The sequence below is a fragment of the Poecilia mexicana genome, unplaced genomic scaffold (genome assembly GCF_051168715.1).
Source record: "Poecilia mexicana isolate PSO_F unplaced genomic scaffold, ASM5116871v1 scaffold_16, whole genome shotgun sequence".
Classification (NCBI taxonomy): Eukaryota; Metazoa; Chordata; class Actinopteri; order Cyprinodontiformes; family Poeciliidae; genus Poecilia; species Poecilia mexicana.
This window is the reverse complement of record NW_028263385.1, coordinates 13,834,913-13,841,508: the sequence shown is the minus strand read 5'-3', so window position 1 is coordinate 13,841,508 and position 6,596 is coordinate 13,834,913.

Here is a 6,596-nt window from a genome sequence, read left to right as displayed (position 1 = left end):
AATTTACCAGTAACATCTTTATTCATACTGCTATTCAGAAAATAATTTGCAAAAGAAATCTTCTTTTCATAAATTACATTTCCTTGAAGGTCTATTTAGCTCAAATACATTCCCATCATAGATATGGCCTCCACAGCACCTAAATGTGCATTTTGAAATCTAGATCTAAACTGATAGACTCATAGACTATGAAGCTATCTAAATGGTTAGACATGTTTCTCTTTCCCAATTTGATTACATAATCATAAAAAAAGACTCACTGAGGCTCTTTTAGCCGGCCTCTACCTCTCAGTTTAATTTCGTGACCTCAGCCATAAATGACGCAGTATGACGGTGACTGTAGGCAACACTGCTGCCCTCAAACTGCTGGACTTTCAGTTGCATTACTTTCAATTAAACACCATGTTTACATTAAAGCTGGTCCTTGCAAAAGCATTAACACTCAATGAACCTTTTATTTTTATATGTTACAACCACAAACTTTATTTGATTTTATTTGGATGTAAGAGAGACCAACACCAATGGTGTTAAGAATTGGGAAGAAGATGATGCACGGTTCTGAAAACAGTTTGGTACGTTATTCGCCTCTCTCCTGTCGATTCTTTACGGAGCCTCATTTTGATGCGATTACAGTACATGTCTCTGCCAGCTTTGCACATCTAGAGACAGAAATTTCGAACAATTCTTCTTTCCAAACAACTCGAGCACAATTGTATTGGGTGAGAAAACAATTTTTGAAGGTTTTCCATGAATCTGGACTGTGACGGTACCATTCCAACACACGAATGTGTGTAGATCTAAAGCAGGGCTCACCAACTCCAGTCCTCGAGGGCCACCATCCTGTAACTTTTAGATGCCTCTCTGCTCAAACACACCTGGATCAAATAAACTGCTTGTTTCCAACCTATTGCAGAGAGGAATGAATGCTGTTGAGGGAATTCAGACATTTTGGAGCAGGTGTGAATCTAAAAGTTGCAGGATGGTAGCCCTTGAGGACTGGAGTTGGTGACCCCTGATCTAAACTAATGTAGCTCTTGTTGTTTAGCAACATTGTCACACTTCTTTTGTGACCTGTGACAGATGTACCTCCAGAACTCTCCTGTATTTAGCGCCATTATTCTTCTTGTTAACTCTGATCAGCTCCTGCTGACAAAAAGCATCCCCACACCATGATGCGGCCACCACCCTGTTTCTCTGTGGGAATGATGACTTTAGGTTTATGTGGAGTGATGGTTTTCCACCTCCATATGATGGATACTTGAACTTTTTCAAACTTGAAAAAGGTTCAAGTTTGGTGTTATCTGGCAAGCGCTCCTTTCTGGCCTGAAGCAAAGCTTAGACAGAACTTGCCATGATTTTTTTTTTTTTTTTGTTGTTTTTTTTTAACGTCTTTCTTCTTGCCACTCTTCCTTAAAGATCAGGTTTGCAGAGTGCAAGGCAATGTTTGCAGCTTCTAATTCTTTATTTAGAGGGATCAGAATGAGGGGGCAGGATGAGTAAAAAATACACGCACCCTGTTTTTGATTTCTGTTTACAAAGAAGATCTAAAATCCCTTTTTCTTCCACTTTACAATTATGCAGCACTTTGTGTTGGCCAATCAAATAAAATACAATGAAGTTGTTGTGTGTAATGGGGCAAATTGTGAAAAGTTTTAAGGAATTTATTTTTGCGCGGCACCTTAATTAGAACCTCTGATTGTTTTACTGCACATTAGGAAAACATTACCCTTCACGTTGTCTTACCCAAACAAGCTTGTTGGCTTGTTAAAGTACAGAAACTTGTGTTTTTATCTGTGTACACTGGGAAGCTTTTTGCTGTGTAACGACATGCAGCACACAGCATCGATTGGGAGTAATTAGAAGGGAGGCTCAATGGGACTGTTCAATACGTGGAAAAAAAAAAAATACAAGCAGTGCGTTTATTTGAACCTGCCTGATCGGAGCAGGTGGCCGCAACGTCTCCAGTGTAGTCCCACAAATGAGTTTTATTTCTTTAATAGAACTTATGGGTTCATAACCTCTTTCTGAGTGTTTCAATGCAGTAGAGACAAGAGAAATGCGTAATAATCAGCAATCTATTATGGCTAGTTTATGCGTTTGTCTGTTGAGTTGACTTCTTTTGTTTTCATGTGCTGGAGAAATAACTTCAAAATAAACCAACTGAGAAAGTCACAGTGACGTGTCTCATTCTGTCATCGTGTGAAGTTGCGGAGGAATGCCTCCCGCTTCGTGTTCTCCACACGCCTCTCTGTCACTCCCTCTCGTTCACACATACTCACACACGCAAAACAGGACAAAACACAACAGAAAAGGCCAATCTCCAGCATGTTAACGTTCTCTGTCACACACACACACACACACACACATGCTGGGAGACAAGATGCTGACCGCTCTGTTTGCTGTGGGACTGGAGTTGTCGAAGCAGCAAACCCCCCTCCCCTCCCCTGCGTCTCACTTTCCCTCCCTTCTCCTCTGGGGCAGCCTCTCACTCTCTCCTCCTCCTCCCCCGCAGCTGCTCCGCCCACTCCCCCCCGTCTCTTAAGCCCCTCCAGCACCAAGCAGAGACTAATATCCCTGTAGAGATCCGAAGTTATAACAAGTTGACCTTCACATTAAAATCTCATCAACTTCCCATCTCCCTCCGTACTTCCCCCTCTCTTTCTCTGCACGTCCTTCATGGCTCTTTTGTACTTTTCTGACGGTTTGGCACATCTACTCCTTTGCTGCACGTTTTTAAATTATCCTACAGTCAGAATTTATTGGTGTAAGCATCTTTTTTTTGTACACACCCTGTTGACTGTTGATGTAAGGTTTTTCCTATCTTAAAATCTATAATTTTCTGTAAAATATTCTACTGTCAGATCTCTGTTATTTTGAATCTGGAACCATTTTATTTGTTTTTTAAGCTATTTTGTAAAAAACATGCTTTTATAAGAAATTTGAACATGGCTTTTTAGCTTATAAAGGTGCAGAAAAAGTATACGTTCCATTTGAACCTATTTATGTTTTGGTCAGAATAGCAGCCACTATTGTACTATTTTGTGTGATGGACCAAAACAAGATAGTTATATTTGCAAAATGGGGGAAAAAAATAATACATAACATCTTGTTTTTCTAAAACTCTGAAAAGTTTAATGTAAATTCATAGTCAGTCATTTACACCTACTGTGGCTGTAAGTCTTCCAAGCATGTCTGCACCAACTTTTACATCTACACACACACACACACACACACACACAAACAAACAAACATATTTTTCCCATTCTTCTTTGAAAATGACTGAGGCCAAGCTAAAATAGACGAAGAGCACCAGAGAACATTTTCAATTCATGTCACATACTCTTAATTGGATTAGGACCAAAGGAAAACTAACGGATAAATATGCTTTGATCGAAGCCAAAACTCTGCAGTGCTCTACTGGCTTTAAATTACAGGTAAAGTTTGTTTAATAGGTGACTTCTGAAGGGGTTTGGTTATTTTGGGCCATCGGATAAAAGTGGGCTGAATTCAAATGTGAGCCACACAAATTTTTCAGTCTGTTATCTGTAAAATATTTTTGTAATCAAATGCAATTTTCTTTGCATTTCACAATTATTGACTACTTTATGACCCCCACCCCCCCCCTCGAAAGTGTAAGGTCATGAGGATAAAAAGGTCTGAAAAAGCCCAATAGGATTTCATGTTTTTCTCTGTCAGGTAATGTCCCTCCAGTCTTGTCGCTGTTTATTTCATCTGGAAGCAGAAATTTAACAACTAGCTCACAGTACATAAAATATTAGATAAAAACTTGTCTGTATAGTTTGCTCTTAACCATCTCCATGAAACCAAACTCTGACCTCTTACTGGAGGGACACGCATTCATGCCCCATCACTGTCAGTTGCAGTGAAATGATATTGTCCCTCTTCTTCAGCGCTGCCTCCTCCTTCCTTTGTTTCTATCTGTCCTTAATCTCTCCTCCTCTTCCTTTCTTACTCTCCAAGTCTCTCTCTCTCTCTCTCTCTCTGTCTCTCATGCCCTCAGGTCAGAGTGTGCTGTAGACTATTGATATCGTTGCTAAATATATAGGATTTCTCCACCAGTCGGGTTATAAATAGAATAAAAGGACACGGCTCACAGGGGACGAAGGAGGAGGAGGGGGGCAGAAAGAGTGAAGGATGTTGGTCCTATAGAGTCACGTATTCATCTGCATCCACAGTGTGCAGCTGAATAAAAGGGACTCTTACAACTGGAAATAAAAATGAATATTCAGACCATGACCTTTGTTTGCTGCTTGTATTTTTTATTTTTATTTTTTTATTAAACCTTTGACGTTGTTTGACCCGCACTCAGCGATCTGTTTTTTAACATATATTACCACTTTTCAAGTAAGGGTCATTTTTGTGTTTTGCATAATCCTGATTAATCCAGGAAATGCACCACAGGGGGCAGAGCATCTCCTCTAGCAGAGGCATCCCACCCAAGCAGTACAGTCAGTAAATAGCAACGTATACACTAATTAAACATTATTATAGTAATATTACAAATGTTACATGTAAATAAACTCTCACACTTTCAATGAATATACGGCCCTTCATTTATAAGTTATTAAAAAGGAAAGCAATGCCCTGCACAATCATATAATGGGATACTTGTGCAAAAGTTTCACCAGCAGAGAAACAGGATGTTAAAGAACAGAAAATAAAATTTATAAGCAACAACATTCCTTATAAATTTTATTGCCCTTGTTAGAAATATTAGCAGCTTATCCTGAAAGTTATTTTGTTAGTAATTGAAAATATGAGTGAATTTGACAGGGGAAACCTCTGATGGTTATAGACGACTGGGTCAGTCAGAGCATCAGAACCGCATCTCTTGTGGGTTATTTTTAGCCTGTGGTGGTCAGTAGACAGACGGGGTCATGGGTGACCAAGGCTCATTGATGGACGTAGAAAATGAAGCAACTGTAGCTCAAAATTTGGAATAAATTAATTCTGGGTGTGCTAATAAGGTGTCCGAATAGACACAAAGCCAAAGACACCACAGCTTTACAGGAAGGGCAGCGATGCTGATAATACTCTAGAATAAATACGATGCCACGCAACAAAAAAGTGCAGGAACGTTTCTGTTATTGCATATTCACCCTGGGTTCCCTCAGGGTAATCCAGCTGTATGCTTGCCAAACCTAAACTATACCTCAAGATGTGAATGTGTGTGTGCAGGGTTGTTTCTCCAAGGAGGCGCAGACTGTCTGTCCTGTTGCATACAGGCACCAACTCCTCACTGTAAAGCTTAAGAAGAAGTGAAGAGCATCTTCCTGGCTCAAGGAAGATAAAAAAATGAAAGAAAACATGAGCAGAAAAAAATGTTGCAGATGTATGAAGGATGGCTTCTACTGCAGGTTAATGACCCTGAACTACAATCTGGAGGCTCTGAAGTAAAGAGTTGTACCACAGAATCGGCTGCCACCCTTCTCCTTCTCAGTAATAGCAAAAAATAAAAATAAAAATTGAGTGTGATAATGTGCATTTCCAGTTGTTGGTCCTGTGTGTCTCTGCGTTGCTTTCTGAAGCAGCCTGTCCTGGGCAGACCCTACTGACCACTGGAGAGAGCTTTGTCCTTGCTGCAGTCAGTTTTTAATAAGTCACAGTTGTAATATGTATCTACATGTTTATGCCGTTTTTTTTTAATATTATTTATTCATAGACTTGAGGGTATTTTTTTTTTAGCTTTTTAAATATCCTATATTTATGCAATATATTTTTTTTTATACTGACTTACTTTCATGATGGTTTCTGGTCTGTCCAACAAATTATGGGTAATAATAAACTCACCTTGATCACAGACTCATGATTGGCGCCAGGCCCCCTGCAAGCACTAGCCGGCTGTTACTTGGCTTAACAGTTTTTAGTAATTTTCCATTTTTGGTGAGAAAACTCCAACCCAGTACGCTGGGTTAAACCCATAATGCAGACCTGGATCGGTCTACGATTGGCAAAGGACTGAGTTAGTGGGATAATACTAAAAGAAATAGAGAAAAAAGGATTTCTTTTGAACGAAAATTTTAAAATATTTGCAGTGTAAATTTGCGCACGTCGCACAAAACACTAAAACCAGCAATAAAATTGATCCGGATGTGGTTCAGTTGAGAAATAAAACCAGTACCCAAAGTCCACATCTCTCTCTCTCTCTCTCTCTCTCTCTCTCTCTCTCTCTCTCTCTATCTCTCCAGCACCTCTCCCTCCTGCCCCCGCTACAGCATTTCTCTGTGTTTGTAGCCAAAGTAGCTCAGTAAACGATCCACCGCAGTGCCTGGGACAGACTGCGTGGAAGAGGGAGAGAAAAGACATTTCGAGGATGGGAAGGGGAACTTAAGGGTAAACACCCAGAAGGAGGAAAAGAGGAAGGAAAGAAAGAAAGAGCGGAGGAGAGGAAGGGACAAAACCCCCAGCACAGCCTCCCCTGGTGTGGGGTTTCTTGGCTTCCTGACGTGTGCGCACGACTCTTCGTGGCACTGTGAGTATTCCTCCTTCTGGATTCCTGTGTTTTGTTGGCAGTAATTACAATGGTGACTGAGTCATTTGAATTGTAGGCGCGCGCGCGTGTGTGGTAGCTGTGG